The 27,576-nt window shown below is 35.1% G+C and overlaps 1 protein-coding gene and 1 non-coding gene across 2 annotated transcripts in view; both read right to left on the bottom strand.

Moving 5' to 3' along the window:
* DACH2 (dachshund family transcription factor 2) overlaps positions 1-27,576 on the bottom strand; it is a 596,924-nt gene that overhangs the window by 354,807 nt on the left and 214,541 nt on the right. The window lies entirely within an intron of this gene.
* On the bottom strand, positions 25,319-25,424 carry LOC137757499 (U6 spliceosomal RNA). The gene has a single exon (XR_011072350.1). It is a non-coding gene; the product is annotated as a U6 spliceosomal RNA (small nuclear RNA).

Raw genomic sequence — 27,576 nt, 5'->3', positions numbered from 1 at the left:
AATTCCAAGATTTGAAAAATTTGGTCAAATTTCCCACCATCAGATCTATATTGGGGAATTCATGGCTAATGTCACAAATGGCTTGGTAGTATTTACTACAAATGCTATAAGCCAAGAGGATCATATTCTCCATCCTAACATTATTTTCAGTTTATAATTTTATGATGTTGGTATGATCAATTGTGAGCCTCCCCAACTAAAATGTAAGGTCATGAAGGCAGCACATATGTCTGTTTTTGTTTGTCACTGTACCCTGAGCAATTCTCATGGTGTCTAGCACACAGTAGGGGCTGGTAAACAGTTAATTAAAATCAGTTAATGAGTAATGATAGGACACATTATTTTGCCATGGCTACAGTTTCCAAATATTCCTTAGATTGCTCTATTATTGACCAAATAAATAGAAAGCCATCATTTAATCATCAGGTAAACACTTTTAAACTTCAGACTTTATGGCAATTATAAGAGCTTCAAAATATGATCCAGTCCAATCTGACTATTTACAAGGTTAAAGAAGGGTAGATGATACTGTCTTACGTCTGAAAGTTCCTACAAACTTCAAGACCCATTCAAGGGCTGAAGGTTCCAGCAGTTATTCATGTGTAATGACAGTTTCACTTATTCAATCATCCAATAAACAAACATGCACTAAGTGTCCATTCAGTGTGTATCTGGCATTGAAACTAGGTATCAGGGTTACAAGGTTAAAAAGTTAGCTTGACAAGGGCAAGGGTTTTGGTCTGTTTGTTCATTGACATATTGTGAGAACCTAGAACAGCTTCTGCCTTTGAAGAGCTTAAGGTCTAGTGATAGAGATGTGTGTTTGACCTGCTATTTAAAATTTATGATTACCTCTTTAGTGAATATGGCTGTGTGATGTATCCTTCCAAACTTGTTTAAACTTATCAGTGAGAAAAATCATATTCAGATGCCTTTGTTTATACTCTCGGAAAGAAGACTCGGGCCCCTAGGGTAAATTAATTAGAATAAAATTTGTGAAGGTGCTTTATAATCAATAGAGCTCCATACTAATACAAGACAGATTTATTCTTACTTTTAGACCAAATAACCCTCAGTAGTAAGACATTCCTAGCAATAAAGTTCTTGCATTTCTTTTCAAAGAACACAAGCCTGACAACATGATGAAAGACTATGGAGGACTCTGTAGAAAGTTGGGAAATATTCTTGATAGATGATCTTGCCACACTTCTTATCTTTAAGAGCTTTATTAGCATTAGGCAGATATTTACATATTAATCAAGACAAATAAACATGTGGTGATTTAACTAGAAAACTGTTATTTGGATGACAATTTAATCAGCATAGGTTGAAAGGTTCATCATTGCAGCATCCTGTTTCTGCTAAAATATTGATTGTGTTACTGATTTCAGTAATGCTTTATTTTACAGGGCACAAATAACCATGTAATTACTCTTTAAATGAATGATAATTGCTTGTTGGCAATTATTTGTTTTCAGTTTAATTACAAGGTTATTTGTACTCTGTAAAATAAAACAGGCCCTTTTTAAAGTTCCCACCCAAATGGCTCAGTGGATATATCACCCATGAACACCATAAACAAAACTTTATGGTACAAGGCAAACAACCCACCAAAATAGCAAAACTCTTATTAAAAAGCTCAGCTAAATCTTTGAGATCATCAGCTTTATAAAATCAATATTAGGTATAACATTTATAGGTGGTTTGGAAGGAAATTATACCAAAGAATCATGATTTTCTCTGGGTCCAGGTCATCCTATAACATAATTTATCCTGATATGTATTTTACCCTTCACTCTGTAAACTTCTTCAGAAGAAATGAAATAGTAACTCAGCTTCCTGAGATTAAAGAAAAAAACCAAACTGAAATATGTATCACCTGTATTTCATTTTTCTGCAGTTGAAGTGGATTACCATCAGAGTGCTACCTCAAAGTTTATAAACTTTGTAGAGTTGACGGGTCCCTAAGAAACAAATTCAATAGGTCTTCTGGTGTCAACAAGATATGACACAGTCTGTGAAATATTTATTCCAAGTTGTAATAAAGTAGCTGATACTTTGTTCATTAAGATTATGAAATTTCACTGTTGGAGTTATTTTTATCTTGTATCATCAGCCATTTGTATATGAATCAAGGTGTAAACAATTGAGTAATTTTATTTCAAAGAAAAAATCATATTAATAAATTAATTAGTGATGTCATGAGACTTCAAGATATTTAATGTAAACCATATATGGTCAGCACATGATTTAGCGAGGAACCACAAGTCATGTTATCCTCTTCAGTGAAAGTTTGGCTTACTACTCTTTAAAGAAACACTCATAACATTCTTGGACAAACTGAGGATATAGTGGCAGTTAACTGTGGTATTAGCAGCAACTTGTAAAGATCGCTGCAATTGGATTCCTGAAGTGGGAGCTGCGAGCCATGAGCCATGACCTGGGATTCACTTCTCAGAGCCATCACTGATATTTAAAATCCCTTGGGATAGTCCCTGAATGTGTCATTTTTTCAATTACATTAGAAGCCAAGAAAACCAAGAATGGCATTAGCTTTGAAGGTGTTGTTTACCTGACTGTGAGAGTGCTGCTCTGACTTTTCAATATGCTTGTTAAATTAAATAAGAATCTTTCTATCAGAACAATAAGACTTCTAATTGCATTGTGGATTAATAATAATCTCTTAGGCCTGACATTTATTACAACATTTCAAGGATGCCAATGGTAGTTAAACTCTACCTGACCTTTCAGTGTTTATGAAGAGAAACAAACTCTGACCTCACAGCAACTTAAATCCATCTTCTCTCAGTGTTAGCAAACTGATCACTTGTCTAACTATTGCACTGGATTGTATTCTCAACCAGATCAAAGGCAGCAGCAGCCAATTCAGCACCCGGGAAAAAGTCATCCATGCAAAATGGGCAATTAACATTAATCATATATGAAATTGTTCAAGCTGATAACTGGAACCTGGTCACTATGGTAACTCTCATAAAATGGTGCTTATGTTAAACTGGGCGTCAATCAGCTCTTGGTTTATGGGAACTTAAAGTGTGGCTCATCATGTCTCTAGGAGCTATCAACACAAGGAACAAAAAAACACACCAGAGGCAAGGTCATTTATATTCCATTACCATTTACTCCCTTTTTTCAGTTCTTATAGGCATATCCAAAACTTAAATTTGAATGCATTAAAAGCATCAATACCAGCATTCCATTAGAGTTAGGGAAGTTAAGGAAATTATCTTTAACATAAGGGTGTTCAGGGGATGGGGGAAAACCTTCCTTGTTAGTTTAGGGTCATGTATTACAATACCAAGGATCATGTAGACTAATTCATGTTTAGCATTAATCTTATGATTGTCATAAATTGGATAATTTATAGTTATTATTTTAAATGGTGATATTTAATTCCTTTTCTAATGCTGAATTTCTATTTTTACTTCAATAAAAAAAGAAATCTGATGTAATAGACAATTTCAGGGTTGACTACTCACTTCTTAGAAAGTATAAATGTGAAGCTATTTTATACTTCATTTACTTGACTCTGCTCCCTATTTAAATTAAATGTGCTCTAAGCCTGGTGTTAGCACCTTTAAACAAGTTTAGTTTTTGTCATAAATTGACTGAATTCTAATAAACGTCTTAGTATAATTAACAAAGATTGTATAACAGAAATGCTGGCATATGACGAATTCTTAGTAGCCTCTTTTCGTTCTGCTTATGTAATTCCAATTAACATCAATGGAATCATTGCACCTTAGTAAATCTTAGAGTGAATCAAATTAATAACTATTTCCCTAAAGACGCAGACGTAGAGAGTGGACTTAAGGACACGGGGAGGGGGAAGGGTAAGCTGGGACGAAGTGAGAGAGTGGCATTGACATATATACACTACCAAATGTAAAATAGATAGCTAGTGGGAAGCAGCCGCATAGCACAGGGAGATCAGCTAGGTGCTTTGTGACCACCTAGAAGGGTGGGATAGGGAGGGTGGGAGGGAGACGCAAGCGGGAGGGGATATGGGGATATATGTATACGTATGGCTGATTCACTTTGTTGTACAGCAGCAACTAACACAACAATGTAAAGCAATTATACTCCAATAAAGATGTTAAAAAATAATAATAAAATAAAAGGTTTAAAAAAGAAATAACCCTTCTAAAGTGTGTCATATCACTGTCAGACACAATGTTTTTAAAATACAGGCATTCTTGAATTCAAAGAATGTGTCACTGCTCAAAAATTTGATATTAAGAGAATGGTAAGAAGTTAACATTCACATTTGGATACATTCCACTGGCATCTCAAATTCAAAATATGCCTCCCCAAATCCCACTCCCCACACCTTCCTTCTCTTGTTTTGTCAGCAATATAGGCATGCTTTTCCTTGCCAAAACTATAAACTTGAGGGTAATTTTGATTCTCCCTCCACCTCTCCCTTCATTTTCAGTCTCCAATATTTTTGTTCCATTGGAATATATGTTGCAAATTTCCATCTCTTTCCATTCCTATTTCTAACACCCTACTTCAGGCCCTCATCACTTCATGCCCAGGTTATGTTCAACAAGTTGTTTCATTGTTCCAATCCATTCTACATAAACTGTGATCTGAATTTTGGTGAAACATCCTTTCATTATGTCATCTTTTGCTCTAGAACTCTCAATACTTCCTGACTGCATACAAAATAAATTCTAAATGCCTTGGTCTAGCAATCTGCCCCAATATATCTTTCTTCCCTTTTCTCTAATTACTTCTTAAATGAATGTTCTTCTCCAGCTGGATGAGTAGATTCACTATCTGCTAAGCGTAGTATTTGACCCTAGAACCCTTCCATTGTGAAATGTCTTCAAGGTATTAGGGTTCCTGGGGACAAATTTTGTTAAGCTCCACTGTCTTGGGAAGGTTTCAGTATAACCTGCTGTAAACGGTGCTGTTTTTCTGAAAGGCCACTGCTTTTTACTTTGTGTCATCATACAGGCTCTCTTTAATGATTACCACAAAGGGAACTTCAGTACCAGCGTTAAGGGAGCGTGTTACAGCTAGCCAAAATATTATTTTTCATGTCTGGCAAATGAAGTCGCATTGGTAATTGTCAGTCTGTGCATAATCCCATGATGATCTCAAGAGTTAACATTTCATGTTTGAATGTCAATCATAAACTGCAGAAGTATGGTGTTAATATCACAACTCTGGAGAGCTTAGGAAGTTGAGTAAGATTTTTAGGAAGCTGATCACTATTAACCTGACTGCATTAGTCTCTATGGTTAGGAATACAGCGTGGAAGCACATATTCAATTGATAAATACAGAAGCCAGTTTCCTTGCTGATTCAAAAATCTTTTTAAAATTTTGCTCTACATGGATAAATATTAGCAACCCATATTAAAATAAAACTACTTTAAACAATCTTAGATATTCAGTGTAATGCAGTGGAAAGCACTAGGACTTAAACCTGAGTTCTAATCTCAGTTGTGGGAGGCAGAGTTCCAAAATTCTCCTCCATCCCAAGATTTCCAGCCCTAACTGCTAAAACTGTGAATGTAATGAGATATTAAGTTATATTACATGGCAAAGGTGATTTTCTACGTGTGATTAAGGTAACTAATCACATGACTGAGCTAATTGAAAAGGAGATTATCTAGGTGGATCCAATCTAATTATATGAACCCTTTAAAAACAGAAAATTAGAGAACACACCATTGCTGTTATGAAAATGGACAGTGTTATATGTCAAGGAATGCAGGTAGCTTCTAGAAGCCAAGAGCAACCCTGGGCTGACAGCCAGCAAGAAAACAGGTGCACAAGTCTTATAGTTGAAATGAACTAGCTTCTGTCAACGTCAATGAGCTTGTGAGCAGATTCTACTGCAGGGCTTCCAGATAAGAGCCCACCCTGACCAACACCTAGATTTCAGCCTTGTAAGACTGTGAATACAGTCAAGCCCCTCCAGATTTCTGACAGATAGAACTGTGAGACAGTAAATGGTTGTTATTTTAAGTTGCTGAATTTGAGGCAATTGGTTGCACAGCAACAGAAAACTAATATACCAGTTTTGCCATTATTGAGCTGTGTACCTCAGGCAAATTACATGACTATTCTAAATATGTTATCTCATTTTACGATTAGAGATGTAAACTAAATAATCTATCAATCTGATCATTAGAATCATGCTACATTTCTGGTCAAAAGCAGATAATTCATTAACTTCTAAGTATACATAGTTTTCCACTTTCTCATGTGTCTATTTTAGCTCATATTTTAAGTAAAGCTGCTGGATTGGCCCTATGGAAAATTACTCCAAAAAAGGGCAAAATATGTGCATAATACTATAGCATTATCCTCACCTTATAGTTGTGTGTAGATAATTAATCAATATATGTGAACACCAGTTTGAAAAGCTGCAAGTGCTGTACAACTTAAAGGAAGAAAATTCTGACACATGTTGTAACATGGATGAACCTTGAGGACATTATACTAAGTGAAATAAGGCAGTCACAAAAAGACAAATGCTATAAGATTCCAATTATATGAGGTATCTAGAGTAATTAAACTCATGGAAACAGAAAGTAGAAATGTGTTTGCCAGGGGCTGGGAGGAGGGGGGGAAATGCGAGTTGTTCTTCAATGGGCATAGAGTTTCAGTTTTGCAAGATCAAAAAGTTTTGGAGATCTGTTGCATAACAATGTGATTACAGTTAACATTATTGGACTATACACTTAAAATGGTATAGAGGGTAAGTTATATATTACATGTATTTTACCAAAATTTTTAAAAATAAATAAATAAATAAAATGCTTAAGATGACACATTTTATGTTATATGTATTTTACCACAATTTTTAAAGTGCTATATAAATTCAACAGTAATATTACTATGCTTGCAGTTATTAATTGACTTAAAATTTCCACTGAAATCATTTTGAAGGCCAAAATAAGGCTAGCCAGAGAGATATATCCTGCAGTTTACATGTTAGAAAAGTAGTTTTCTCATCTGAATGATAGTACTGAAAGAATTTCCAACTCTCCCAACCATCTCCTACTACATACTTAATCTACGTCCCGATGCGTCCTTACTTGTAAGGCAAAATTCAAGAGCTCAACCTTTACACTTTAATTTCACAACTCTAGTTTTTTCTTAAGGTAACTGTAATACATGTTTATACACAGATTTCTTTCTCATTTTCCTTCCCCATTCCTTACTTTGATAGGAAAACAGTTTTTTTAGGTATTCCTCCCCCCAAAAACCTTTGCCCCCCATCTATTTCCCGCTTTGAAATAATAAAGAAAATTTTCATCAAAGACAGAATAGCTCATAGCAGTTGACTAGAAAATAGATAACTAAATTCTAATTTTTCTTTGTTGCTGACTGTGGCATAGTCATGGATAAGTTGCTAAACTTTAGTAAATAGGCATGAAGATCTTCAAGGTGGCCATGGCAGTGGACATGCATTTATAAGGTTCCCTGCCCTCCCTCACTTTCATTTTGAAGTCAGGTAAATTTGGGTAGATTCAAATATCACAAGTAAATCCTGACACAGTGCGGCCTGGATACACATTAACACACTTTTCTAAAAGTCATTTTTCTTCCTAAATCATCGTTCCCGTGAGGCAGCAAAATTCAATAGCCCAGCAAGGGACTATGAACCCAGAAACTGAATTTATCTGTGCCATTGATCCAGTTTGTGACCCTGAGAAACTCAACTTCTCTATGCTTCAGTTTTATCATCTGCTAAATGGGTACCAAAATGATTTGATTCAAGGAATTATGAAGAATTGGAAACTCCCCTCTCTAAAATCCTCCACAATAAAATAATATGCAAGAAGGGAAAAGAAACAGCTAATGTGTGAGCATCTTTGAGCAGAATTTTCCAATTTAAACAGATTCTCACTTTATACAGTAGTGGTGTGGTGCACCATACAATTACTTTGATAATGTTTTTATAGGGGTATCCTTGAAGCTGTTTTTTTTTTTTTTCTTCATTAGCTGTTCTAAGTCAAAAACACTATCACTTTCAGTATGGAATTCTCAAAATAACCTTTTACTTCACTGTCTTCAAGCAAACAAACTTAACAAATCCAACTGCTGGCAAAGATTATTTTCCTGTTTCCTTCTAGGTTCCCCTCACCCAGTGTGAATAAACTCTTCCTGTGAAAGAGAACCTTTTCCAAAAAACATGGTCATTTCCCCCCATACCTATAACTTACATCTCTTCTTTAACTATAGGAAAATAAAATCAATGCAATTTGCATATTTTAATGTTCCCTCATAAGTACATTTGACCCTCACTAGAATGTTTTACCACTTTCTGAAGCAAAATGAAATTTAATAGCACCCATGGCTAATGTGGGTCTCCATTTCAGATGAGATTTCTTGATAATACTGATGACAATTTGATCCTATAGCTCCTACTAGCAACAAGACAAGGTTGCAGAAAGGGCAATGTGATACAAGTCCTTAAGACTGACTTCTAACTAATGTGACATAAACTTGAAACCAAACTTTACCAGCTTATCCATAAGTTAGATTTAGATTCAAAGCCTATACAGGCCTCTAAGAGTAGGATATGTTGTTGTGGGCACATCCCTGATGGCTAAACCCGCAGCACAGTTCAAGGTTAGAAAAACGCCTGACACAGCTCAAAATGGAAAACAATAGTTTTACTGTGAGAAAATGAATATATAAGCACTTATGTTCATTGTTTAACACTTGAAATGACAAAATTTATCCCAAAATATAGGGAGGGAAATGGAGTAAAATAACATTAGAAACTTTTTCAAAGTTTACTTGAGGGAACTGTATTTATAAATAAGAAATGAGAGTATGTATTTATTTTGTGTGGTTTTGCTTTTGTTTTTTGATTCATGCCATTATCTAGACCATTACTCTTATATTACTATTATTATAATTATTGCACTAGAAAATACTTTTCGTGACAGAATCTCATAGTGTATGTGTTCATTGTCTTTGGACTTTCTCTTTCTGGGGGTTGTTTTCTTCTTTGAGAGAATGCTATTTTCTGGCACAGCAGGATAGACAATAACAAATGTGCTGTTAAATAACACTCACCTCAAGGTAGGAGGATATAGATAGAAATAAACTTTTATATCCTAAAATTAGAAGTATTTCAAAAAGAAGTGTTTTATCACTGATCATTTTTTTCCAAGACAAATTCAACTAACATGCTTCTATTACATAATTATTAAATATAATTTAAAGCCTGCTCTAAGCAGTGAAAACCTGTTGATTGCTTCTCCTTTTTGGGAAAAAAATAACATTTATCAAGGTCAAAACCACAGAAGATTTAAAATTCTTAAACACTCTTGGCAAGTTAACCCCATCAGTGGGGTGTACTGAGAGCAATGTAACATCCACCTCACAAAAGAGCTGATGATGACCCTCACTCTAATGCTCCTTCTATGTTCAGAACAGCAAGGCATTTCCTTGCATTTCATGTGGACAACACTTTCATCCTTTCAGGCATTGTATGAATGTAAATTAAATTCATCTCAGCACCATGGTAAAGTTAGCAGCTTGTCCCACTCTGCCTGTTGTAAAAAAAAAAAAAAATAGATGTAACTAGAATATAGCTACTTGTCTTAACTCTAAATTTCTTATTGATAGGGACTATATAGCTTATTGAATATGTAGTGCTTGATCGTGCCTAACAAAATTCTTGGTACAAAGTAAACATCATCTAGGAGAGAAGGAAGGAAGGAAAGGATGGAGGGAGGGAAAGAGAATGATTTTTCATGTTTTATCAGGATACTTTGTACTGTGCTATGGAAGCACTTTTGTGAGATTCCTTTGGAGCTTTGGAGGCAGAAGTAAGAGCCAAATATATTTGGCTCCTGAACTCTCCCAGAACTGGCTTAAAATACCAAAATTAACAGGTGGCAGGGTTACCAATTAGTGCAACAGGAGAGAATCACACCGAATATTTTTTGCAATCTAAACTTTTGAAAGAAAACTTTTTTGAAAATTGGCAGGATATAAAAACCGAAAATTATTTTCCTTTAGTTTCTTATTTAAATGAAAGGATTGATTCTGCTTCTAATGCACTTGGTTAGAAAAGCCATCCACAAGCTTAGTTTGAAAACTGGGGAAGCAAGGTCAGTGAGGTAACACAGTTTCTATTTAATTCTCAATTTACATTAAGCCACAGGAAAATTAATCATTCTAAATAAACTTCAAAGTAACAGTGAGGAAGGAAGGGGTTTTGCATTTTCCTAAACCCTTGCTGAGAGGCTATTGTATCCTTTATCTTCCTGTCTTCCAGAAAGTTAGTGGTTGTATTTAACTTAAACTATTCATTTACCCTTCAGATATAGCATATCTTGAGATGCTTTTCAATGACTATAAGCCGTTAAAGAGTACAAACTCTCTGACAGCTTCCTTTAAATTCTTGCGTTTACAGGAGCATTTCACAAACCCATCTTCACAACTGCACACATTATAATTTACACGTTAACTACAACAGGGTTTCACCTTAGGCCTGTTGCCAAGAATAATCATTTTAAATCTTTTTATCCTTTCGTAAAAGGATAATTATAAATGTGAAAGTAACAGCAAAGGAAAGGTGTTAAGAAAGCACTTAGAATAATCTCCTCCATTTGAATACAGGAAGGCTGATGAAGAAGAGAAGGAAAGGGAGGCAAACCAATTCTTTGGGTGAGAAGTAACATGTCAAATGCAAGGCATGAAACATTAAACTGAAGGTGTGATAGATCTGTCTAAACGTCCCAAACAAAATCAGCCTGCCTTTGTGCTGGAAGGACAGGAAAACTCACAAACATTCCTCATTGGAATTTACTGGTAAAAAGCCAGCAATGAAATATACATGCAAAAGGTTACTCACTGCTTGTACTTCCCATGAGTTGGGGCTGTCCAACAATTTAGCAGCTATGTTTTCCCTGAAGATAAATAGTACGCTCATTTAATTTGCCTTTTGTTACAACCTGAATGCATACAGTTTAATCTTAGTCTCTTCCTCCACACTACAGGTGCTTCCCTTTAGCTAATTAAACATTAACATTGTGCAACTGTCAGTGCTCTAAAATTGGTGGTTAATCACCTCTGACTAAGAGTACTACAGAAAGTCTAAGTAAGTTGTGTTCCAGATAAATTGCAATGAATACAAGATGTTTCCGTCCTCTGAAACATTACACTGGAAGTTCATAGTTTATTTTTCAAGATTTCTACTTTAAATGGCATTGTTTTTTTACAACTTCATTCCTTGAAGGAGTGAATGGTAGTGTGGGATATGAATAAAGGATGTTCTTAGAGGAAGTAGGTCATATTATTTAGGACCTCACGTCAAAGTCAAAGACATGAGGGTTTTGCTCAAATATTGCTACTTGTAGTGTTGGGAAATTCCTTTTGTTTTGTTTTGTTTTTAATCAAGAAATGTCCTGATTAATGTTAAGGTTTACATCCTCCTATGAGCAAGCATCTATTACTACTCAAGGTAATATTTTTAATATATGGAGAAATAGTAATCCATTACCAAAGCGATGGATATTGGGTTTGAGACAGTCTGGGACCTGGGACCCTTTGCTGCAGTACTGCAATAGTTGCACCTAGACACACCTCTCCTCCAACAACAAAATACAAAGAAACTATAAGGGACTAAACATAACTGTGTGCATGCCCAGTTGGGGCAAATTCTGGACAGAAAGATACAAAAGACCAAAATACCCAACTGCCACTTTTGAAGAGCCCAAGGCAAAAACTGGGGGTCGGAAGCAAAAGCAGGGTACTGTGCATGCCCCCTGCACACACCACCACCTAAGGGGTGGGCAAACCACCTAAGCCACCCCTCCAGCCTGACCCCTGGACACACCCCTACCCTCATCCCATATAAGGAACAAGCTCACCCCCGGACTCAGGGAGCCGGTGAGTGAGCAAGGGAACCTGTTACTTGTTCTTGCTCCCCCCTGCTGCAGCAGGGGCCCCAATAAAGCCTTGTCTGAATTTCTTGTCTGGCCTCAATTTCTATTGATTGGGGAAGGCCAAGAACCCTGGTCAGTATCAGGCTGAAAGAGAATACAGACAAAATCATGAAATTCAGAAGTCGAATGTATGTATCAGTGAGTGTATAAGTATATAAACTAAAACTCAGAACCCAAGTGAAAAAAAAAGACCCTGAATCAGATCCCCAGTCTGTCATTTGGGCTCTGAAAGCAGTTATGTGCCGGAACCAATTTTTACCAGCTTTCGAGCACCAATTATGTGCATCAACTCCTAACTTCACATTGAGGCTCTCATGTCGGTAACTTGAAATAGGCCGTGCTGGGAGTATTTACACCACGGAAATCAGCCAATACTACAAATCAGTGCTCCACTCCCACCCTAACCCGCAGCCAGTTGTTAAACATTTACCAGAACATAACTGTCTTAGAGGAAACCATGGTGGTCATGTTTTCTAAATCAAATAATTCTTCATTTGACCTTGCCATTTTCATATTTTATATAATTGAAGATAAAACTATTATATCTGCAATGAAAAATCATGAAGAAACACAGTGTAAAGTATCTGATTTTAGCAAATCTTAACTATGAGAAACATATCTATATACCAAAAGATATGGAAAGCTATTTTCTTAAACATTTAGTAGTCCTGGAAATGAGCATATTTAGAAGCATAAGAGTATTACAACAGATTTGGAACTGCCATTATAATCTCCACAATCTTGGGTGAGTTACCCCACCCCTTGGACACCATTCCTCTATATTCGTAAGCTGAAGATGTCAGCTTAAATGACTTCTGTTCCTTCTTTTTAATATTATAGGATCTTTGGGATAATACCAAGGAGCCTTCACTTGCCTCCATACGGGTCAATTTTTCCTGTCTTTTTATGGGGGGGCAATAAGAGTCAGCATGGCTTATGGAGAATTCAATAGCAACTCTCACCCTTCAGAGTCTCGAGGTTTTTTATTGGATCTTCCTACATTATCATGAATTCTTCTTTTCTGTGCGTTAACTCTCCACAAAGGTAAATGGGTAGCAAACTAAACCAACTGCATTCTGAGCAACAATGTCCTTACTTCCAGTTAAGATTAACTATTTCAAATCCAAAATTGTTTTTTGTAATCTGAGTAGGATATTTCAAAAGAAATAGGCTGCCTATGTACACATTGGTAGTTAATGCACAATGTTACTACATTAAATTTTTTCTAACATTAAATTTTTGATATGATGCAAACGTTTAAAACGGTGATGATTTTTTAAAGCTCTCTAAGTATAATATATATCAGCAAAGAAACACAAAGCAAGTAAGTTATCAGCCTTTAACGAGAAACAAATATTTATAAGTAATATATAAATCAAAATTGACTAGATTTGGAGTGACAAAGACAAGAACGAATTGATTTAATATTTCAGACTCTGAGTTTATACACTTTTGAGAGAAATGCTATTCAACAGGCAGGCCAAAAAGTATACATTCAAGTGCTAAAGAGAAAATATTGGCATATGAATAAATTGGTCTAGGCCATCTCCATATTTAGTGATAATTCATGATAATTTACAGCAAGTCATAACTATAAAACAGGTATGATTCTTACCTAAATTAAAAATCCAACGTAAAAAAAAAAGTCTAAGTTGACTGCTAAGTAACTGCCAGTCTCCTAAGCAGGGACAGTTCTAAGGAATGATTCACAATATGTATGTTCCCATGGTGGAAAGTACAGATAATGTGATGTGGAGCAATTAAAAGCATTTCCAAAACATTTAATGCTAATAACATGCTAATACCATATCTATGCTAGCAACCTAGCTATCGATGTTTCGGTAAATCATCTACCTGTAATGCAAACTATATTTGCAGTGTCACTGTTCAGCCATACGTTAAAACTATGGTCACTCACTTTTATTTGCCTGTTTAATAAGAATGGATTTTGGTATTAAAGAAATAGTTTATCATAGTTCTAGCTTTTATAAGCATTGCACTTCTTTCATTTAAACTGTTCTTTAATTATAACAATAATTACAGCTGAAATATAGAAATTTACACATCAAAATATGCCTTATAATATTATGTAGCCCCATGTGGTTACTGAGCACCTGAAACATGGTGAGTGCAAATTGAGATATTGTGTAACTACAATACACACTGGATTTTGAAATCTTGGTACAAAAAATTAATAATGTAAAATATATCATTAATATTTTTATATTATTACATGTTGCAATGATATTACTTTGGATATATTGGGATCGATAAAATGTATTAAAATTAGTTTTACCTATTTCTTTTTAGTTTTTAAATGTGGAAACTAGAAAACTTAAAATTACACATGGGGATCACATTTGTGGCTCATCATATTTCTATTGGACAACACTGGTCTAGAATATATATAGTCATCTGTAAATATTGGTGCATCAAATGATCTTTGTTTTTTTAAACCTCATTTCATTGATATTTAAAAAAAGAGTCTGAAAAAGACAAGATGAAACCAAGAGAGATAAAGGTGTCACTTGGTGATTCAGCGGTAGAAAAGAAATATGCATAGTGGCTTATTCCAGAAAAAAATACAAGATTAAACATATTGATTGGAAGATGTTGAGGCTGGGAGTTAGGTGCCCAATCACAGCTCTGAAGTTACTTTATTCGTTCATTCCACTCATCTTCATTGTGACATTTCTTATATCTTAGTCAGGTGTGCTCATGTCTCTCCAATTTAAAATTTAATTAATGTTTTATTTCCCTAACTGTATTTCAAGTTCCTTGAGGATCCCTGCATCTTTATATTTACTTATATACATTATTGATGCTAAAAAATTGTCGGGGTATTAGCAGTCATTCACTATTTGTGAGTTTTAAAAGTTGACCCAGAAAGGAAAATTTCTTATTTAGGAACAACTACAAATCAAGAGCAGTCCTTACAAACAAATAAATTTTTAAAATGCACCTCCAGATACCTTTCTTCAGTTGCTAAAGCCTTGCTCCATGTATGCAAAATGTCACGGCTACATCTTCCTGTAAGTTTGTTATACTATTTGCTCACCTGCAGCCATATGGATTTCACTGCCATTCAGAATTAGGCAGAGATAACATCCATGGTCATACTAGAGCAGGGCTAGCACCCTCTCCATTTAGGCCGCACTAATGGGCTGAAAGCACCTTGTGGCCTTCTAAGTCAAAAGGCATGAAATAGACCTCCAAGAATTACGACCAGAGTTTGACTTTGGGGCCTTGCTTTGGACAGGTCATTTGTCAGGACAATCAAGATTGCTTCTGTCTTAGTCTCATTCTAAAGTCCAAGTGAAAAGGTCTCTAGGAACTGACGAAACTGTCCAGCTCATACCCTTCACCTATCTATCGCATTACTATTATAAAGGCTGTTAGTTGCAGCAGTTGTATGACAAAGAAACATAGATGTTTTAATTCCTTTAATATCATGTAGATCAGGTTTTGAGCCTATTGTCCGCTGTACCTAGGCAAGTGATTTGATACTAAGCAAGCCACTTAACCTCTATGTGTCTCCGATTCTTAATCTGCAAATTAGAAGTATTAACACCTACCTCTCAGAGTTATAGAAAAGACATACACACACACACACACACACACACACACACACACACACAAGCACACATGAGAGACAAAGTATGCCTGCAGAGTGGTGCCTGGTACATAGTCTTTAATAATTGTGCTTAACAATTTGACAGCTATTATTGGTAGTAGTGTTGTAATTAAGAACCTTAGAACTGTTAAATTGATAGTTTATTTAATTGGTATAACATTTTTCTTTCACTGTAGTATAGTACATAATGAGCATCATATTTTGCTTTTCTCAAATTTCTTATCCATATTGTCTGAGTAAATCTCCTTAGAATTCCATAAGCAGCCTAAAGTTTTAAACCACAGTGACAGAACAATGAAAAAAATACTACTCATGGTTCATTTAGTGTTTATATTCACTTTTTTTCCTCTTTATCAAACTTAAGACAGATGCAGGTATTTTTACTTGCCCAGTCCGGGAAACTGAGACAAAGAGGAAAATCATTTAAACTGGTTTTAGAGACGGTTGTATTGTACTGGAAAACACTTGAATCCATCCATAGCTGCTCAGGTTTATAGTACCTACACATAACTGGAAATACTTAATTCAGGTCTCAGAATACTATGTTTTATTTGTTTCTTTGTTTTTATTTAAATAAAACACAAGGGCAAGAGAATTTACCATTATAAAAATAAAATTATGATATGGGTCGCGTTTTATTTAAAAATATAGAAGATACTTAGATCTTTGAAGACTCATGTTGATACTGACCAGGGTTCTTGGTCTTCCCCAATCAATAGAAGTTGACCAGAGGCCAGACAAGAAATTCAGGCAAGGCTTTATTGGGGCCCCTGCTGGGGAGCAAGAACAAGTAACAGGTTCCCTTGCTCACTCACTGGCTCCCTGAGTCCGGGGGGGCTAGCTCGTTCCTTATAAGGAATGAGGGTAGGGGTGTGTCCAGGGGTCAGGCTGGAGGGGTGGCTTAGGTGGTTTGCCCACCCCTTAGGTGGTGGTGTGTGCAGGGGGCATGCGCAGTACCCTGCTTTTGCTCCCAACGCCCAGTTTTTGCCTTGGGCTCTTCAGAAGTGGCAGTTCGGTTTTTTAGTCTTTTGTATCTTTCTGTCTAGAATTTGCCCCAACTGGGCATGCGTGTAGTTATTTTTAGACCCTATAGTTTCTTTGTATTTTGTTGCTCAAGGAGAGATTTGTCCAGGTGCAAGCATTGCAGCACTGCAGCAATGGGTCCCAGGTCCCAGGTCCCTGCCTGTCGCAATGTATTCAATAGATATTTTACTGAAATGCAAAATGCAGATTATACGGCATTTAGTAAAACTCCCTCGCCTTGCTGATTAATAAACTGAAAGCTGAGAGAGGTGAGGTGATCAGTTAAAGATGACCTAACAAGTAAGCTACAGAGTCAAAGCCAGTATCTAGTTCCATCGCTTCTAGTATTCTTTCAACTGCACTATACTGTCATTTTTGTTTAAACTTCCTTAAACTTTGAGAGCATCCTTCTAACACAAAGACAACATTTTCAAAATGTTTTTGCTGTTTTCATGGTCAAAATACGTTCTCAAAATATTTCCATAGGGTGATGGGTGGGAAGGAGAGAGACTCTCTTTGTGAAAATAAAGGGTGGAAACATTTTGAAAATGCTATGAAAACATTTGGCTGCCTTAACAGCCTTAAAGAAAACATTTATTTTGGCCACAGTGACTAAAACATTTGCTTCCTTTGGAAATGCTTGTTGCCAAAATAAAGGTTTGTTTCTTTTTTCATATAGAAGCAAACGTTGTTAAATGAAATATTTTGTATTATTGTATACATTATTTGAATATTGATTATGGCCACTCTTAGTGACCATCATTGTGCATAGAGTTTGTTTTGTAAAGAAATTAGGGATCCTTGTATTTCAAAACAGATTTAACATTCTGAAGTGGCAACTGTATTGCAACAAAATACCTACATGAGTAATGAGAAATTCAGTCATCCTGTTAAGAAGTTTGTCCTGTACAATGGTTATGTTCATGTAAGTAAAACATCTGGAGTACAAGGTATTGTGTATATCAAATAGCCAGAAGACAGACTGGCTGACTAAACTTTTTACATTTTAGGCTATAGTTGTATTTTCTTGTGGAATTATTCTGTATTCTAAGTATTTCTGTCTACTGAGTGCATAATACATTTTAAGAAACTCAATTTGCTTCTACTTGGAGTTTATTTCTGTATCTAGGCTGATTTTAATGTATTTTATGTTACCATTTTAGCTAATGGTCTTCAACTCCAATCCTCCAAATCAAGTCACATACAACTGTATTCATGAATCCATACATGCATCAATTGAAAGGACCTGCCTACGTCTACAAGAGATGGGTTACAAATCACTACCTAAAAAAATCTACCAGTGTTAAGACTCTAATGATTACAGCAAACCATTGCTCACTTAATTTATAGTCTCACCGGGAAAGCAGTTCATCCTGAAGAAAATGGAAAAGGGAGACAATTGTTATCATAGAAAAGAGTAACCTGGTGATTCTCAATCCGAGAAACATATCAGAATTACCTGTGAGGCTTTTAAAAATTACAACTGCCTAGGCCTTACTCCAGACCTACTGAATTTCTTTTAAAGGTGAGTTTTAAGCCACAGGAAATCATTATAGGACCTATCCAGCACATAGCCACCTCAAACTCGGATAACTAAAAGGGATTGAAGTATCTGGGTTTGGTCTGATTCTACTAGAAATGAACAAACTTGACCTAGGTCGATTGCTGGCAACCAGCATTACATTTCTTGGCATTATTATTCAGATATAGTCAGACTATCTGACATTCTATTTCTGTTTCTGAGAGCCATCTCCTGTATTGCTTCCAGATTATGAGACCAGTGATAGTGCATTGCTCTAAGATCCACAACTGCCCCCAGCACAGGGGTCAGTAATGGAAGTTTACCCTTTTTCGTTCACTATTGCATTCTACAAAATTAGCCTGGGCTTGGTTTGTTTTTAGAATGAGACATACAATATTTTAAGGAGATGTCTGTACTTGTTATTTTTTCTACTTAGGAACAAAGAATACAAAACAACTTGTTTCCATTTTACAGTGCACGTAATGTGAGTGTTCTGAAAATTAAAACAAATGGAGAGGAAATAAATTGCAAAATGAATAAGAGAATACATGGATGCGCTCTGCAACTATGTCCAAATGGTAGCAGGCAAAAAGAGTTTAAGATTCCTTCTAAAGTATACTGTGACTTCCTGACTTTGATTACATAGCTTTTCCTTAAGTAAACATTAATGACAGAGCAAATATTCTTGTTGCCCAAAGAGGCTATTTTCTAGTAATGTTCTAGCCTATTTGTTTTAAAGCCTCATGCAAACCATACTAAGTAAACATTCTAAATAATTATAAAGAATAGATTTAAAGAGACTTTCTAATTCTTTTAATCAGCAGAATTTTCTTCTTCTAACAGTAAGACAATATTTTTCCAATCTTTTTTTTTTTTTCTTCTTAGTTTCTTTATTAGTTTTTCAGCACAGTTAACTCTTTCTACGTTGACAAGGGTTTTTGTTTTACATTTTGTCATCTCAAAGTCTCATGACATCAGGCACCAGAATACACAAAAGTAGGCTCTTCTTCACTTTGTACAGAGAAGAAAATAACAAATTCCATTAATAGTTCACTTTGACCAAAGAAGACACAACCTCCGATGGAAAGCCACACGCCGGAGTACCCAATATACATATATATATATATAATGTACAGATATTTATAGATCTCATCTGAAAGAACACGGAAAAAAAATCCAAGATTCACAGCGCTATCTACAGTAAGAGGGATTAATTCTACCAGCTTTTCAAACAGTCACATTCTATATTCAAAGGAAGCACGTGAGTGAATAGAACTAACACTCCACTGGGCTCTATAATGGCTTAAGATGACAGAAGGGGGTGATGTGTGCCGAGGAAATGTGGATGCAGGTGTCCCCTCAGCCCCACACCCACCCACCTACCCTCCACAGCCCTGCATTTTTCATTGCTCTCTCCTCTTCTCTTTTTTACTCATTTGGGGGCTTTTCCAATCTTATAGCACAACAGTGAGCATTTAACATCTAGAAATATAATATACAAGGATACATTATTTCAGAAACAATCAGTCAGAAATGTGATGGTGAAAGTAGTCTAGCCTAAAATGTAATTTATGAAGTGAGGTCATCTGTAATCTTTATCATCCATACTGCCCAATATTGTTATTTGCTCATCATGATTCAGGGTGCATTCTTCCATAAATATGTATCTAGAGTCATATTAAACTTAAAATGAGAACTGTGGAGTTTTTTTAATGCAGTTACTCTGGGAAGGATTAAAACCTGTACCATCAATCAACTACTCATGAGCATCTACTAGGGGTAAGGTCCAATGTCAGATGATCTGAATGAGGGACAATAGAAAGTATAAGACGTGAATTTTGCTCTCAAGTACTTACTATGTATCAGGAATTCTTCTAAGTTCTTTATGTATGTCAAATCATTTAATACTCTTAACAACGTTACAAAGTGTATATGATTATTGTCCTGCTCATTTTAAAGATCAGGAAACTGTGGCTCAAGGGATTAAGTGACTTTCCCAAGTCATACAGCTATTATGTTGGGTAATTGAGATTAGAGCCCAGGCAATCTGAATCTTGGTCCCACACACTGACTTGCCATGCTATGCTAACTCAAGAGTCAAAGAACCTAAAGAATCCTAAAAAGTTAAAGCTGTAAGGAACCTTAGGAGACAGTGCAAATTCTTCCTCGTACACATAGGGAAACTAAAGCTCAAAGAGATGAAATGGCTTGCCTATCTATGATCACACAGCTAGTTAGAAAGAAACCATGATTGCAACCCATGTTTACTGATTTCCAGCCCCTGGGTCTTTCCATAATAATCATGATAATCCCTTTAAGCATTTCTCCTTTGCTTCATTTTTCCAATCTGGACTATTAAAAATGATGCATGTCTATAATTATCTGAGTTGAATTTGACTGTATACAAACAAAAGCAAATGGGAACACTGAGATATAAAGTGTGATATATAAAGTATGATAGATGAGAGATAGATGGATAGAATGAGATACAGATAATATAGATATATGGATATAACATATATAATAACTACCAAAACTCTGCTAGTAGATATTATTGTCCTCAATTTACGGATTAGGAATCTGAGGCTTATAGAGATCAGATAACCAGCTTAATGTCACACAGCTAGTAAGTAAATTCAAAATCAGGTCTGCTTGACTTTAAACTCCTATGTCATTTGTACTATCTGAGTAGTGGTTGCAATATGAAAATACTTTACAACTTTTACCCCATGGAGAAAAAAACTTTGTGTGCTTTTCTTTTATAACAAAGATCATAATTTATTTTTCTAATTTACATGTAGTTGATAAGAGTGGTTTTAATTAAGAGATCATTTATAATTAGACATTTTATTATTTTTAAAAAGTTATTTTTACTAAAATGTCTGTTATGGTGTGGAAGAGAAAATTTTAACCCAAACTGTCATTGAGTATTTTCAATATAGAACTGTCATTTATAAAAAAAAAAAGGTGAGCTTGAAAAAGGAATACAGGTAAACAATCTTACATGCATGCTCTATGAAAGAGTTCTATTCTCTAGGAATTGAAATATCAAATTAAATAGATATTCAGTGAGACCCTAGCTAGTGCAAAGTGCTCTGCAAGATCTCCTCACCATATTAGGCCCACATGGCCAGTTTTGTGTGAGGCTTACCAATTTCATCATTGAGCCCACCACAGTTCCTGGCATAGTACCTTACACACAAATGTAGTTTGAGTTAGACTACAGAAAAAGTATACCCAATTCACAGAATCAAACAGGAAAGAGTATATAATAGGCTGTTTCAAAGAGTTGAAATGACTACAGCCAGAGAAATTATATTTAAAGTGAATCCAATTATGAGCCCACAGTGGAGTTAAGTTTGTCTTCTCTGAGACCTGGAAAAACCTAAGTCCATATTCTGACTGAAAAACCCCAAACAACTGCATCGTGATTTTGGTCCTTTTTATTTCCTTTAAAATATAATAATATGTGTTAAAATTAGGCATCTATACATTCTGGTCCCTGCAGAGAAGAAATTTGAAAATTTAGTCACATACTGCTCCTGGACAAACTCTCCACTGTTCCTTCCCCAGATCTCAGTTAAGGAAGAGCTTTAATTCCATTGCATAGCCCATTATTATGAGTTCTGTTACTGTTGTTGGATGATTAAAAGGAAGGAAAAGTACTGACAAATGAACACCTACTATGTGCTGAGCATTATGCTAAAGTTCACATCAACTTAATTTAATTCTCTGAATAATTCCGTAAGATGGGTACTATTATCCCTATTTTAAGACCAGAAGCTAACCCTCAGAAAGGCTAACTTGCTGAAGGCCAGCCAATAGATCCAAACTGTAGCTCTCATCTGTCTGACTCTAAATCCACTATATCATATGCATGCATTTCTTGACCTAGTATAGGACAAATGACCCTTCCTTAATTTCTGATGAACAGAAGAGCACCTCCTCAGAGTGGAAGAAACAAACTCAACCATAACGGAATAGAACAAGCAGGGCCTGAAGGGTGGAGTTGTGCCTGGTCATCTCATCTCACTTGAGGCTTGATACATCTTGCATCTCCATGATTTACCAAACTTGGATAAAGGCAAAAAAGATAAAGGGGGCTAGTACTTCACACTAGGAGTTATTTTTAGGTTACATGACAGAATCCAAATAAGTGGACTATAGGTTTCACAACTGCAAATCTGGTGCAAACAAAAGAAATTAGGAAATGATTAAACAACAAAGACTGTGACAGAGGAAAACTAAGAAAAAGTGGAGCTGATTCAGAGGAAGGAGTCAGTGAAGATTTTATGGAGGAAAGGAGCCCTTAGCCGGGTCTCAATTTGGATGGGACCTGGACAAGAAGATGCATGGTACACCCATTCCAGACTAAATCATAGAGATAAGAATGAAGCTGTCTTGGGACCAGAGAGGAGATAAGCCTGCAAGGTAAAAATGAGAGTACGATGGGAACAGTGAAAATAAATAATAACAATAAGTTGCATGGGGCTTTCCAAGTACCAGGCACATTACTAAGTGATTTATATTGTCACCACATTCTGGCAGAAATTCTGAAACTTAGGCACAGTTAAATGATCTGCCCAAAGTCACACAACAGGTAGTGTTAGAGCTGGGATTTGGAACCTATGAAGTATGATTCCAGAGTTTGTTCAATTAACCACTACAATGATACATTAGAGGAAAAGCATATTCAAGCAAAGACATATAGGTACCACTTCTCTGTAGTCAACAATTAAGCTTTTCAATGCAAATTAAGAGAAAGCAAATATGTAGGAGAAATAGGTAAAAACTAGGCATAGCCTATAACTGGTCGAGATTCATAAAATGTATTACTTATGGGGAATGTGATTCACTATAAACTATATATAAATTGAAATATATTTTATTTTTTAATTAATTTTTATTGGAGTATATTTGCTTTACAATGTTGTGTTAGTTTCTACTGTACAGCAAAATGAATCAGCTATACTTATACATATATCCCCTCTTTTTTGGATTTCCTTCCCATTTAGGTCACCACAGTGCATTAAGTAGAGTTCCCTGTGCTATACTTTAAAAGAATTAACAGCACTTACAACATACTTTAAGTGGATCTATTAACTTTATATCCTTTTAATTCATAATCTGATCACTTAGAAAGATTAAGTGGAAAATTTCAAAGATTTTTAATTACCCTTTTTATCCTAATCTTCATATTACATAAAGTTTGATATACAATTATCAAACAGAGGTTAAAACTATGCACACACACAGCTACATCTATACACACTACATATTTAAGAGCAAAGGTGGGTAGTCAGCTCTGTCTCCATTGACTCTTTATTTTAGGTATTTTTAAGATAATAACATGTAGGAAGTCATATACAGTATTACTATCCCAACAATCTATACTAAGAAATGTTATCCACAATTACCATTGTTCAATTTGGCACACTAAAATATATGGTAGTATCTGAAATATGTTTAAGAATTACATTTAAAGTTTAAGACATTAATTTTCAAACCACATATATTTTTCTGTATCTATCTATCCTATATGAAAAACTGCAACCATTGTAATATAATGGCAGTGTTCTTATAATTAAAGGCAAATGCTTTTCTTCTTTAAACAATGACCACTTAGTTGGAAAATGTAAATAGTGTGTGTAAAATTTTGATTTAAACCTTCCCCCACTTCTTTCTAAAGACAGCAGCCAAAAAACTGAATAAGTCAGGGTGCCTTTGAAGATATTTAATTAAAATCTAATCCCACATTCTTAAAAGCTCACATAAATTAAGCTGTCATTCAGGAGATTTATGCATTCACATTTGCATATTACGTACAATTCATCAATTACTCATGTTTGAAAGCAATGCCTTTCCCAGGGTGCTGAACTGCCAACAGTGCCAACAGGCACATGCAACCCACAAAACCATACCTACTGGTACCTTGGAGAAAGCCACCTCCATATGGTCCTTCATTTGTACATCCACAGAGCTCCAAGCACACTTAGAAAAATATGACCATTGTTTGATGGATTCTATTCAGCTAAATTCGACAGAGATGAACATTTTACTTAATCTTGGTGCAATTGTATAGTGGTGGCAATTCAACAATCCTTCTTCCACTCATGGCCAGTCAAAACAGTTAAGCTAATATTCTCTGCAAGTTGATAGAAGGCAACCATTTGTTTAGCATGGCATATTTGAGAATGGTAAAAAAAAAATGTAACAAATATATACCAGTGTGTGTGCATACATACATAATACATAGATACACATACACACAGAGAGACAGAGAGACTTGAAGGTGAAAATATCAAAGTGTGCAGTGGCTCATTCAGAACACTTGGAAAGCTTTAGATGTGGCGAAAATAAAATGCCCATAACTTTTCCAGACTGTGTTTTTTCCTAAATACTATTTTTGGGAAAAAATGGCAACTCTAATAGCACAATGTCTACAAGCAAACAGATGCAAAGACACATTTTCCCCATGAGCCATAAGCTGTTACAAGATACCTTTAACTTTTTGTACATACTGAGAAAATAGGTCACTCTGGTAGTCCCAAAGGGAAAATGGTACACTTATAAGCTACGATATATAACAAAAAGAAACACAGAACCCAAATGACATAATGGGGTAAGCTCAGCTACTGCCACAATATTTCACAAGAGCGTATTCCTTAATAGTCAGTATAATTGTTTTAGAATTCCAAACAACTGCTTGCTTTAAAAAGTGAGGCCTGAACCAGGGACATTTCTCCTTTCATACGCAATGCCTTCTCCTCTCTTTCTAAAATCTGTCACCAATTCCTTTATCGTTTAGACATCCAGAAAACTTCTAAAACTTAGAGCGACTGGTAAATTTAAATGATCTTCTCTCATTTATTTTATATAAGTTATAAGCCTGTGTACTTGCACGTGTGCATACTGCAGCTAATGTTCAGCAAATGACTCATAAAAATTCAACTCTGTAAAGATGTTTTGAGTGCCCACTATGCACAAGGCACTGTGTTAGATGTTGTGGGGAGTATAAAGATGCATCATACATGGTCAGAACTCAAAATATAATAAGAAAAATATACATGTACACTAAGGACTAAAATACTGACATAAACAATGCATTTCGAGGACAAAAAGAGAGAAATATTCATCCTGAGGAGACCAAAGGGGGTGGCATTTGATCTGGTTCTTAAAGATGAGTATGATAAATGTGAAGATTGTTTCATAAATGTGCATGCTTTGTAGAGAGGCCATGCTAATCTTTCTCTGTATCATTCCAATTTTAGTATATGTATTGCTAGAAAAAAAACACATAATCAAAACTAGCTTGAGAATCTAGCTAGTGTTCAAAGCAGGAAAAAAACCAACACGAATATATGAGATAAACATTGTATCTTCTAGTTATATACTATTTTCCATGGTACATACAGCTGGTTTAGTATAAACTGTGCTTTTACATATATCAAACATTGACCATTAGCCAGTCTTAATGTCAATTGCCATTGGGTATTAACTTGTTGCTGAACATTAGTTGGAATATAAAGACAGCAATAATAGTGGATTTATTCCATCAGAAAACAATATCTGCCTTTTATTCCTATCATCCTCTTCAATTTTCAAACTCCTGATTTCCCCCAACAGGTAATAATATTAAGTGTGTATTACTTTTGTCATATAAATTTAATGTAAAACATTCCTATAAGAGGCAGTATGTTTAGTATCTGGAATGGGAGTAAATAGTACTGTAGAATAGAAGATTAAGTGTGTGTGTGTGTGTGTGTGTGTGTGTGTAATGTCACTCTCTCTGGCTGTAATTTAACCCTGAGGAAAAGTATTTGAGTTTGGTTCTGAACGAAAAAAATCTCTCATGAGTTACCAGGTTCAGTTAACAATGTTAGCAAAACAACTGATATTCAATGTGTCCAATGCTCTAGCATTCAGTGTTTGTTAGTTTTACAAGCTTTCTTCAAATCCTCCATCTCTAAATGCTGCAAAACCTACATGGGTTTTAATTATGATCAAGAAGCTGTCAGAAAAAATCTATATGGACAGATTTTTAGAATAACTAATTATTCATTGTAACAATTCAACTAATTAAATAATGTCTGAAATATGTTATTTTAAATAATGCAGTGTAGTGGGGACATGTACAACATAAGGTGATTATATCTGAACAGTTAGTGATCATTTACTATTATAATGTTTTTGCCTTACAGGACAAAAACAGGTCTTTACTTAAATCATAACTGCTATTTACAACTGAAAGTTGTCTTATTACACTATCTCTCCCTAAGTGAAGAATAATGTATCATGCTGCCATCTGTGTCTTTCCAAGAAATATTTCTACCTTCTTTCAGGAAAAAAAAAGACTATACCCCCACAACTTTATTTCTTCAGAGGGACACAGACCTAATACTGAATAATGTCTTATTGAATGATTAGAAAATAGTTCTTCATTTCCTATGCTTACTGTGGTAAAATCCTTATTTCATATAGGGAGGAAAATGTTTCCTAGGTGAAAAATCATAGCAGAATTCAAACCAAAGAGAATTCAAGTTTTGTTAATAAATAAAACTGGCATAAATCCAAATAACAAGGCTGACATTTTACCAGATATAGAACACTCCATCCTAAGTTACTCATTATTCTAAACATTAATTAAAACTAACTAGTGAATTAAAAGGTATTTTAAGCCAGAGATAAAGAGGGAAAAAAAGTCTCGCAAACAATCACTATAAATAAAATATTAAAGTGGCAAAACTTACAAGGTTGTCAGTGTTCTAAGTTTATTTTTAAACATATTAAGATAGGTATAGTATAAAAATATTTTATGCTAGGAATGAGTGAACTGAATGAGATATCTGCTCCGTTTAGAGGCTATTTTGATATACTGGTTTTGTTCTAGTTCAATAGTTATAGAAAAATCTATAAATTCATTTCCAGTTCTAACTGAGTCATTGGATTAAAAAAAAATTTAGCTCAGCTTGTGGTTTAGTAAAAATAATAATGATAATAATTTGGAGGTTTGGATTCCACCAATTAGTAAGGCTTACTGCATTTTTAGATCATAATTTAGTTTAGTTCAAATCCTTATTTTAGATAATAGCAAAGAGCTAGACTAATGACTAAATTATAGCACTGTGCAAAAATATCTCTTATCTTTTGACATATAATGTGTATTTTAAGTTAAGCATAATATCTTCCACATTGTATTAATTTTTATTTTACTTCCTCTTTATATTTTCTATCTAACAAAACTGTCCTAAAATTAACTTGTGCAACAAATATGCTACATGATAGTTGTCTTCAAGAATCTGATGATGCTATTATATGACATATGGCTGGCAGTGCGACTTCTGTGTTGGAAAAGGTATCACCTAACAAGAAAGATAAATGTCCTGTCCACTGTGAAACTCTATATGTTGTTTAGGCAAGAAAATCATTGAAAATGACAAAAGGTAT

The sequence above is a fragment of the Eschrichtius robustus genome, chromosome X, assembly GCF_028021215.1.
Source record: "Eschrichtius robustus isolate mEscRob2 chromosome X, mEscRob2.pri, whole genome shotgun sequence".
Classification (NCBI taxonomy): domain Eukaryota; kingdom Metazoa; phylum Chordata; class Mammalia; order Artiodactyla; family Eschrichtiidae; genus Eschrichtius; species Eschrichtius robustus.
Note: the sequence above shows the minus strand (reverse complement) of the source record. Positions and strands in the feature narration are given on the sequence as shown.